Here is an 11,855-nt window from a genome sequence, read left to right as displayed (position 1 = left end):
TCGTGCTGCCGATCAAACAGCGTCACCATGTTTTTACGACAACCTACTCTCTACGACTGCTACGTTGGGTACTTTGTTAGCCTTGCTGATCTCCCATCAATATAAAAAAAAACTTCCCCATACAAACAGAAATCGGCATGTAATTTCGTGAATGAGCAAAGCAGCAAGCGATACTGCATGCCGTGAGAAGTCATGCATTTTTCAACCGCAGCGCAAGCAACAGGTCGTTAATTCGCGCGTTTACACCAGTCGTAATTGCTCGCAATCGCTGCAATTTCTGCGGATGCCGGTACGGCTGAATACCCAATAAAAATAACAAAAATAAAGTAAAAAGTAGGATACAAGCTTTTTCACAACGAAACCGAAACAGAAACTGGTTGTCACCGCCAGGTGGCTGCATTCATGGCGGTTCGGGTGCTGCGTCGCGTGCGTCGAGCTTCGGCGATTGCTACAATTCGCGACTTGGATTGTGAGCCGTCGTGAACTGTGTTGTGGTTTGCGTGTGTTTCTTCTTACTCAAGGGTGCACAATCGCGCAGTGCTGTCGACGTAGCCTATTCGAGGCAAAGTGTCATTTTTCTGGTCTCTCTAACTTTTCAGTCTGTGCGCTTCTTTGTGTAGTCCAGGATGGGTGTCCAGGCACAAAGACGCGCGGTCAGTGTCGCGGTGGAAATGTTCCAAATAAGGCCCGGAATATTTTCTTCTGTGTGACTACGTGGTAGAGAGTGCCGGCTACGTAGCACTCGTGCTGAAATCTCACTGGTTGGTGTAGTGCCCGTGACACGAAGGCAAACAGCGTTCTGCACGACTACGCAATCATCTGAAAAGGTAAGCAGTACTCGTGCATTATCCGAAGCATATAATGCTGGAACGGTGACCTGTCGTACTGCTGCAGTATTCATGTTCAATGCTATAAAAAGCGTTTAAGGCGCTTTTGTTGTCGCCGCGGTGAGTTGCTCTGCCAAGAATTGTCGCTGTCGGTACTTGTTTTGGCGAAGGGGATGCGACCGTGCGTGCGCTAGCTTTGCATGATTTTGGTATGCGCATGTTTGCGCGTTTTGTTTCTTGTTGAGCACAGATTTGTCCTCGTATATGCCTCGTTCTACGCGTTTCTGCCCATGCTTGTTCACACCACCGCGCACGTTTCAAGGACCGGCACTTTGGCTGTGCGTAAAATGTATGATTGTCTTTCAAGATAGCGTTAGCACTTTGAGGGGGATTGAAACACTTTTTATTCGCCGCGGTTTTTGCTTGGCCCTAGACTGTTGAACCTTAGGTCGTGGGGTCGATCCTGATGGCAGTAGCCGCATTTCGATTTTGGTGAAATGAAAAAAAGAATGCCCCTGTGCTGTGCGATGTCAGCTCACGTTAAGAAATTCTAGGTGGTCTAAATTAATCCGGAACCCTCCAATACGATCAGTGCCCATTTTCCGCATCTGAATTCAAACCCCACTATAAAGAAAGCACTGTCTCAGGTTGCAGTTACCAACGAAAGTTAATTTCCGGCCGTCAGGATCTAGTTTTTAAATGAGTATGTGAAGATTTTTTTTTTTATGATACCGATAGCGTTTCTGGCCACCCAGAGTATAGGATCTTGCATTTCGATCACTCTGCTGTTTGAAAATTGGTTTCTGAGGAAAACAAGTGACGCAATAATTGTCTCAGTTATTACGATGTTTATCTACGCTTTCGAACGCAGATTTGTTTTGCTCATAGCAAGATTCCTTTACTAGTGCTAGGGGAACTGATGCATTTTAAACAGGGTAGTTTTCCTTTGTATTGAGGTGTATACTTGGGCAAGTATATTTTTCCTGATCTTTTTACATTCATGTGATATTCACTGTTGGACCGAGTTCGCATGCTTGTTTTTGTACTCCTGTCCATAGTGATAATGGGAAATTGGTAACCGCAGGTGGCACATCTGTCTTCCAGTCCGAGTCAATGGCATGGATTTTGTGGCCACCAGATGAAGTCAAAAGCTGTGTTGTAAGTTGTTACTGCATTGTGCTTTGTTCTTGTGGTTGCCATGAAATGTTCTCTTACTTTCATTGCTCTTTTCCTTAATGCTACTGCTTGGAGCAGTTTGGATAGCTCTGGCCTGATATGTTTACATGTTTATATGAGTAATATTAGTTGGCTGTCACAATGGGCCGGTTGCAGGCCATTTGAAGTTTTACATTCAATATTGCTCGTCTTTTAACCGTTGCATTCTATGCATGAAGTGCGAAATGTCTGCATGTTTTTGGCTGCATTATGTGATACTATTTGACTACGAATATTAACATTATGATGCATGTGTGTTAACTTAAATATGTGTTTTTATGCCACTCATCGCAGGTCACAGATGTAAAAGGAAAAGTGCACACATGAGAACTGGTTTCATTACTGCTGCCTTGTTTTTGCTAAGCATGGAGAGCTGAGCTAATTGGTTCTGGGTAGAATTATGAGACATCATTCCAGTGTACAAAAACACATGAACGAAGAGAGTAGACTCCATAGACCCCAGACTTCAACTGAGGTTGATTCCACAACATGAGCTTTTTACATGCAAAGTGGTACTAGTGACCCCTGTGGCTGAAAAGTGTTTCCTCGACCAGGTAAGAATTATTCAAGGTTTCAAAAACAAAAACATAGGCGTAAGGTGAGCTTGTCACTCAAGTTGAATGCATTGTCGTGACTAAACATTGCCTACCTGGCTGACCCAACACACATTTGCGTTGAGATAATCTATTTCTTTTTCTGCCTGCCTGCTCCAGTCGCCTTACTTCGGCATTGACTCTGTGACAGCATCAATGCGCAAGTAAGGAGACTGGAGCAGGCAGTTTTCACAGGAGAAATTGTAGCCTTAGTGGTAGAAAGCCAGGTTCGAGAGATGAAGTGTGCTGGGCAGCGCAAGCCGGAAGACAACGCACATTCGCAACAGTGACCTGTCATTGTGCCCTATTGCCATCAGGTGTCACACCGCCTCAAGAAGGCCAGTGACAAACACGATGTACATGTATTTTCAGCTTGGGAAAGCTGGGATGCATGTGCCACCTGATAAATGATGTTACGAAAAAGCCTGCCTACAAAACTAAGCACACCAAACCCCTGGTTAAACATGAGGTTGACATGGTGTACAGCATCCTCCTTGCCTGTGGCAAACATTACATTAGACAGACGAGGCTTGCATCAATGAACGCTTGCTTGAACATTGCAGGACAGCTGATTCATTAAGTGGCAGAGGTCATTTAGCTGAGCACATTCGCCTTTGCTCGCACAAGCGAGCATGCAAGGCGTTTTTGAAAGAAACACATGCCTTGTGCAAGTTTAGCACTTGAAAGGGCTGGGAAATTTTTTAAGCCTTTTGTATCTCTGTTGAAAAAGAGAATTACGTCAGCAGCCCTTCTGCAGCGCTCCAGAAAAAGAAATAGATTATCTGGAGGCAAATATGTTTGTTGGGTCAGCCAGGTAGGTGATGCATAGGCGTGCCGATGTGTTTAATGTGAGTGGCAAGATACCTTTACCCCTATGTTTTTTTTTGTGTTTTGGTTTTTGCCGTCCTGAATAATTGTTATCTGGTGGCGGAAATACTTTTCAGCCCCAGGGATCACTAGTACCCCTTTGCACATAAAAAGCCTGTGTTGTGGAATAAACCTCAGTTGAAATATGGTGTCCATGGAGTCTACTCTCTTCATCCGTGTGATTTTGTGTGCCGGAATGATGTCTCATAATTCTCCCTTGTTTTCAGTGAATAAGGAGGGCTTCTGGTGTCTCTTTTTTTGTATGTGATGGTTATAACAAAGTGGCTACCCATAAACTGTCATTTTGGGCTTAATTGAAGGATCCTTGGGAATTTGTTTGACAGCATATTCCATGGGCACTTTCTTGAGAAAAATCAGTTATTTGTTACCCATTTCACTGCATTAACCATTGCTTCTCATCATGTCTCGAAAGTCATTGATAAGCACAAGCTTTCGAGTACCTGAGGGCTGTGTGAGAAGCCTTCTGAAATACTTTAAACTACTGAGGATATCTGAAGACAGATTTTACCAATAATTGTTAGCCAATCCAAACCTCTTGGTTCTATCCCTGACAACCTGAAGCTGACCTGTCAATAATTAAGGCTGGAAACTGTTCTGATACCCAAACTGTTCTCCTATTTTATTGATGTGCATTTTGCATGAACTGTTAGAGCACGAAATGAGTCCGCATATTACTTGCCACCATAATTCAAACTAATATTTCTATACCAGTCATCACGGCTCCCATTCTCTTTACTAATGTGCAATCCAACTTTTTGAATTCACAACAGATTTTCACCCAAATTTAGATTCTTTATTTTAGGCAAGTGTCATCGACTTAAATTTCTCCAAAGCTTTTCATGTTTGTCATTATAACCTTTTAGCTACACTCTCATGCTTGAGCCTTCATTCTTTGATATTAGTGTAGATTCATTGCTTCCTGTTCTACGGCTGGCCTTAAAAAACTATTGTACTTCTTCTCTTATGAAGCCCAGCATATCAATATGCAAAATCATAAGGCGTCCCTCATCCTGAGTCACTTTGGGATGTTAAACCCCCATAAACCAAACCAAGCACATTACTAAAGTACATTAATATTAGCCATTCAATCACAGTCTTTGTCTTTATGTCCCAACCTTGTCTTTATGACTGCATTATTCTGAAGGATGCCCCAACTATCTCAGCTACTCTGACTGTATTGACTTTTGCAAGACAGATGAATGGGCTTGTTTGTAATTCATCGTGTCAAAACAGCGCAAAGAAGAGAAAGATGAGGAAGGAATGCGACGGTGCAAGTGCTGACTTTCAAGAATGTTTATTGGAAAGCACATCAAAATATATACACTGTGGCCTAAAAAAAGAATGAAGAAAGGGCGCCTTGTAACATTCACTTTGGATCTGTCAAAAACAAAACGAAAGTTGAATATGAAGCATTTAAGAGCATGAACTCTTTCTTAGGGAGCGATAAAGAAGGTGTGTTAACACATTGATTGCGTTTTTTCTACAATTTCAGTGGCCTCGATCATCTCATGCACAAACTTTTCTGTGTCTGTCTAGCACAATGCAGCACAAGAAATTACGCCTCACAGCATAAAGGATGTGGCAAACGATCGCAGTCGCGACAATGAAACATCAGATTCCCCCTGCTAGCTTTGTTCACATCGTAACGGTGGTCTTTTGACCTCTCATTGGCACCTCTGCTAGTTTCTTGCTGAAGTTGATACATTAGCCAGATGGTTCAACTTTAGATTATTACATAGTTTCTTGGCTCTGGACATTGCTATTAACAAATCAGCTGTTGTGTGACACTTGAACTCAGAATTAACTCAGAAAGACGCCTTTAGACATGACCACAAAACCACCTTCTTTATCAGCAGTTGAATGCGATAGGGCCCACCGTCTTAAACCCGTTACAGTTCAGCCTGCGGGCAAGTTCCTGGCATGGTTCAAACCACGACACCCCATCAACCAACGCCCCCTGAAACACACCTGTCACGCTCAGGTCCAGGCACAGGAAGGCAAGACGTCAAAGTATGGCAAACAGCTCCAGAATAGTCCTCTTCGAAGGAACAATGGCAAATTTTGGCCCGTATATGCTTCAAGCAGCAGACGAGGCAGCAATTCAGTGTCGACATTGTGCACCTTGTTTTCAGACACTCGTGCCTTGGCTTCTCTGCTCCGGGCTAGTGAGCGCAAAGTGGCTGCAAAGTGGCATTCCAGATGGCTTTCACCGGTTCAACGGTGCGTGACACCGTCAACCAGCCACTCCCTGGCTTGTTTTCAGGCACAAGAGTTTGACAACAAGGTGCGCACCTTCAGCTTGGAGTCGCTGCCTCGTCTGGTCCTTGAAGTGCTTATGGACCAAAATTTTCCGTTCCTCCGAAGAGAACTATTGTGGAGATGCTTGCCATGGTTTGACGAGTTGCCTTTTCCACGCACAGACCTGAGTGTGACAGGTGTGTTTCGGGATGTTTTGATGCAGTGTCACGGTTTGAACCCTCTTTAGGAACTTGCCCACAGGCCGAACTGTGTCGTATTTAAGAGGGTGGGCCCTCTTGCTTTCAACTGCTGATAAACGGTGGTTTTGTGGTCGTATCGAAAGGCGCCTTTCAGTCCAAGGCCACAGATGCAGTGTATTCTGAATTTGAGTGCCACTTACTATCTGATTTGTTAAAAGCAAAGTCCAGTGCCAAGAAACATTAACAATCTAGAGTTTAACCATCAGGCTAATGCCATCAACTTCAGTAAGAAAAATTGTCCAGCTATCTTCTTTACCGCAAAGACCCATAAAGGTGACTGCTCCTTGAGGGTTGTAGTTTAAGAGAATGGAACCTGTCAGAAACAAATTGCCTTCTCTTTGCGACATAAAATTGAGTTGCTGAGCATTGATGACTCCTCTCGTGTAAGATCTGCAGAGAAAGTAACGCAGTTTCTACACAATAACTCTCGCACCAGTTTCATGGGGTGCTATGTTGACATAAGGATTTATATTACGCCATCCCTCAATCAGGATCAATAATGTGTTGAAGAATTCATTAACCTAAATGGAGCAGTGGCATTCCAAACGTCTCAGGCGTTTTGGTGAATAATTTTGTCGCACTTTTAAGCTCATACCTTCAGTCCACCTTTATTACATTTCAGAATAGCTTGTTTTTGCAAAAAAAAACTATTAGCGCCGCTGTTACGTGGCTTATTGCAGGATCTCCAATCCTGACGAAGCATTGTCTAAGGTGAGAGAGGAGTTCAGTCAAAGCCTCAGTCCACTTTGAATCACCACTGAAATTATAGAGGATAATATGTCATCACATTTATTGGATCTCAATCTTGGGTGGTTACACTTGTTGGGCTTACGAGCCAAGGGAAAACAAGCTACTTTTACCATTTTCTTCGGTTCAGTCTAAGCTGGTCAAGAGGTGTCACTAACCTTTGCTTCAAAAATTCCTTAATGAAATCCTGTTTGATTGCCATGACATCCAGTTTTGCCCAGCTCATATGCCGTTTGTCCTTTACTGGATATTCAGAACCTTTGTCAGTGTCTTTAGCCGATTGCTTTAAGCAGAAGTTGAAACATTCTTTTTGTGCCCCCGTCGAGACTGTAACTCCCAAAAGGAAGTTTGTACGTACCTTTCCCTACATCCACAATTGGTCGCACCGGTTAAATAGGCAGTCGAGTTGGCGTCGATATTGTTTTTCTAACCCTATGAAGTTTCACTACCTGTAGTCAACCGAGATTATCCATCAGAGTCTCTTCGTGCACTGCACAGAAGACATAGTGTGTTCGAACGCCTTGAAATGCGGCTATGTTTACATTGGGAAAACAGGCAAGTGTGTCACTGAGAGGTTTAAAAGACCACCACGACGATGTGAACAAAGCTTGCGGGAGAACTTTGATGATTCACTGTCGCAATTGCAATTGTTTGCCAGATCCTAAACGCTGTGAACCGGAATTCATGTTCTGCATTTTGCCTGACAGACACAGAAAAGTTTGTGCGTGAGATAATCGAGGCCACTGAAATTTAAAAAAAAAACGCAATCACTGTGTTAGCACACCTTCTTTATCGCTTCCTAAGGAAGAGTTCATGCTCTTAAATGCTTCTTTGTCAGTTTTTGTTTTGTTTTACACTCATGCAATGTGGTTGACACAAAGTGCCCTTTGTTCGTTGTTTTTTTAGGCCACAGTGTATATATTTTGACGTGGTTTCCAATACACATTGGCGATAGTCAGCACTCATGCCATCATATTTATTCCTTCGTTGTCCTTGTCTTGTCTGCATTGTTTTGTCACAACGTATTGACCTCCTTTCCCACCTCTAGGGTTAATGGTATGGAGAAACCTTAACCAGATGCAGCCCCACATACTTGGAGCATGTCACGATACATGCTGCTGGCACCACAAGGGCACTCGGGTTTATCAGGAGATGTCATGATCTGTGTGCTCTTGCCATGCTGCGCAGTTTATGCATAAAAATTTTATTGATTCCAAACTGAAGTATTCCCTAGCTCTTTCAATTTTGCACCAAACTGTTTGATGCTACGCCACCAACTCCCTTTAATCCAACAGCGACACTTGGTACAGCATATGTGTAATCAGTCATCTCATTTGACCACCAGACATCACTGCATAAAAGGGGAAACGCTCGTTTAGGTGTGTTCCATATACTCTACAATACTTTTCCACAACTTAATGTTAAATGTTGCTGCCCCGCTTCAGACCAGGATGCCATCACAACTAAATCAAGAAATTTTTCCTGTTCCCATTGAAGAATAAATCAAATCAAAGTTTATTTCCCATCTAGCACTACAGATTGAGGAATCGTAGAAAAAAGCTGCCCTTGGGCAGCTTGACGAGTCTACAATCCTTATTATTGACAGGGAGGCAACACAAGAGTTTATACAATTTTAAAAAACAAGCACATCAAGGAAGCACCGGAGAATACACGAAACAGCAATATGTATACATAATGAAACTTAAACAATGTTATGCAAAAACAAATTATGTAGTTCATGACGTGAAAAAGAAAACAAATCGAGGTTAATGTGGATATACCTATTTAGAAGAGATGGAAGTGTGTACTGAAGGCATTCCCTATCAAGATTTAGTCGAGGTGTTGGCACTGACCATTCTTCGCCACGTCTTGTTGGATAGACTGATTCTTTTTTCCTTAGTTCTGCAAAATTTTAAAGATTTGTTACATTCTTCTTGATTTCTGTTTTAAAAGTAACACTGAGGCGATATTTGATTATGTGCTTTAATAACTCTGGAATGACAAAAGAAAGCTGCACTGGGATGTCGGAACGGTAAATTATATGCATTTCGGAGATATCTTTTTTGCATTAAATGAATACGTTCAAGGTTAGTGAATGTTGTAGTGCCCCACACCAACTGGCAATAGTTTAAATGCGAGTTGAATATTCAATTGTATACCAGCATCTTAGTTTTTGTGGGAAGTATGTATTTTAGACGGCCTATAACACCAGTGATTTGAGCTATTTTTTTCAAGATATAATTGACATGATAATCCCATGACATACTGGCAGAAAATATGACCCCAAGGCATTTAAACTGCTCAACAATTTCTACAGCCCGCGAGTTTAATATAATATTCTCGTGCAGTGGGATAACTTTATTTTTCGGCCTAAATATGACAGCTTTGGTCTTACTCTCATTTATTTGCATCAGGTTAACTGCAGACCAGACCTCAAGAGGCATTGTGGCATTACATTGTTTGATAAGTTCATGAACATTTTCACCCGAAAAAAATACGCTCGTATCGTCTGCATAGATGGAAAACTTTGTATTATCGCTAATGTTGACAATATCGTTTCGGTAAATATTGAAGAGTAGAGGCCCTAGCGTACTGCCTTGGGGGACACCGTAGAAGAGCGGCTTCGGTTCAGACTGTATACCATTTATGTACACCACTTGCTGTCTAAACGACAAATAAGAACTTAACAATGAGAGCGCTTTTCCTCGGATACCATAGTAGTGTAATTTATTTAGTAAGATTTTATGATTTACCAGGTCAAAAGCCTTTGAGAAGTCCACAAATACACCAATGACAATAGATTTGTTTTCAAGTTGCTTTATTATATATTCCTTTTGTTGGAGTAATGCAAGTTCAGTGGATTTGCTTTTGCAGAAGCCAAACTGAAATGGTGTTAGCAAGTTAAATTTATGGATGAAATTTGACATTCTTAGATGCAGCATTTTCTCAAATGCTTTCGAAAACACTGGCAAAATAGAGATTGGTCTGTAGTTGGCGAGGGCGTTGCGATCTCCTTTTTTGTAAAGAACAACAACTTTTGCTAATTGCATTTTTTTCGTAAAAACTGCAGTTTCTAAACAGATGTTAAAGATGTGAGCAAGTATGGGAGCAATCATGTCAACTACATGCTTGACTGGCCGTATTTGGATATCATCAATGTCACAGCTACTGCTATTGTTAAGATTTGTTATCACCGACACTACTTCGTCTACCGTGACTGGGTGCAGAAAAATTGTTTCATCATTCTGAATTCGAACATATTTGCAAGCGTCAGATCCGGCAGCACGTGTTATAGCACGGGTAGCCAAGCTCGTTAAAAAGTATTGAATACATTAGCCAGTTCGACGCCAGAAACTTCCTTTCCATCAATATTTAATTTTGTTAATGCAGTGCGTGAACTGTCCCGCTGCAGAAGTGTATTTAATCTCGACCATAGTACACCATTTCGAGCATTCTTAACATCTAGAAGTGACACGTGATAGGCTGTTCGTGCAGACCGCAGTTTTTTAGTCAATTTGTTCCTATATTTCTTAAATACCGCAAGGTCCTCAACCTTCCGGCTGCTCAAAAATTTTCTGTACAGCTTGTCTTTCATTTGTATTTCTCCGCGAATCTCTGGCGTTACCCATGGCTTGCGGATTCTGCGACTTTTCACGCGTGTTACAAGAGGAAAGCAGTCGTGATATATCTGTTTAAAGCAATCGACAAACGTATTATAGGCAACATTTGCATCATGAAGTTCAGCTATCTTACTCCAATATACTTTCATGAGCGCATCCCTAAAGGATTTCAATGATGATTCTGTAATAGCTTGGTATGTGATTGATGTGGACTTACTTCCTATTGTACTAGCGTTCACAATGCAAGCAAACACAGGAAGATGGTCACTAACAAAACAAGATAAAACACCAGAAAAAGCATTCAGCTGCATAGAGTTAGTAATAATTAAATCGAGAACAGAATAGCCTTCGCTTGTGACTCTACCTCACCACATTTTCATTGCATGTGGTCCCTCAAAATTATGGAAATAAGTGATATCGCTTGGAGCATTGACAATGGTTTGTTTTACCTTTTCTTTGCTGCTGTTTTTATTTTTTGCAACTGATGTATCAATGGATTGTATGCCTCTTTTCGTAGTGTATCGTCTGCGACATCTCAGCTGTGCTACTGCAGTCACCCTTCTGATGTTACCTTTATATTGTCCCTCTTATTAATACCCCACTAAAAGCCTTCAGAGGACAAAAAACGATGGCTTTTTTATTTTGCTCATTATGGCACACGTCAGGCTTATGTTTAGGGATATAGGAGAGGCCTTTGTCTTGCAGTGGTGCTAGTTATGCTGCTGATGATGGTACTTAATGACAACCATATGATATATTGAATAAGAACCTCAAATTATTTTTCTTTTTGAGTGAGAATAGCTTCAGTAGTTCTTGATTTAGGCTCACTTTATTCCTGTGGCCACAATACGGAGTTTACTTTTTTAGCACTCTAATACTGGCAAGAATAAAAACTTGTGGATCCTAATTCTTTCATTTCAATCTTTTCTGCAGAGTGCATCGCCCAGTTTTCCCAAGCCCTCATGCACCGGTGGTACATCAACAAGGCTGTTTCATGGGGCCCAGCTGCATTGACAAGTGGCTAAAGAAGAGCAAGAGGAGCATGAACACAAAATAAAACTGGCTGTAGGAGCTTCATCTATTTTGAAATTTGCTGTCTCATTGCGACAGACATAACATTGCTGCATGGCCCCTGCCCCAACATCTCCCAGTCATTCCAACATGCCCAGTCATTCCAACATGCCCAGTCATTCCACCATGCCCAGTCATTCCAACCTGCCCAGTCATTCCAACCTGCCCAGTCATTCCAACGTGCCCAGTCATTCCAACATGCCCAGTCATTCCAACATGCCCAGTCATTCCAACATGCCCAGTCATTCCAACATGACCAGTCGTTCCAACGCATTTTCCATTACCATAATCCACCAAGGTTTCCAGTGTTGGTTTCCAATATTTACATCATTGCCTTTTTTTCCAATAGGGTATAAGCTGAATTGGACAAAGTCACTCGAAGAAAAAAATAAGACG

General features: G+C 41.9%; 1 long non-coding RNA gene across 1 annotated transcript; it reads left to right on the top strand.

Annotated features, from left to right (window-relative positions):
• Positions 1 to 673: 673 nt before the first annotated feature.
• Positions 674 to 11,469, top strand: LOC149347163 (uncharacterized). The gene is made up of 3 exons (XR_016292122.1): positions 674 to 827; positions 1,912 to 1,985; positions 11,322 to 11,469. It is a non-coding gene; the product is annotated as an uncharacterized LOC149347163 (long non-coding RNA).
• The last annotated feature ends 386 nt before the right edge of the window (positions 11,470 to 11,855 follow it).

The sequence above is a fragment of the Amblyomma mixtum genome, chromosome 4 (genome assembly GCF_055824585.1).
Source record: "Amblyomma mixtum isolate Tamu chromosome 4, ASM5582458v1, whole genome shotgun sequence".
NCBI lineage: Eukaryota > Metazoa > Arthropoda > Arachnida > Ixodida > Ixodidae > Amblyomma > Amblyomma mixtum.
The sequence above is the reverse complement of the archived record's forward strand: the minus strand, read 5'-3'. Positions and strand labels throughout refer to the sequence as shown.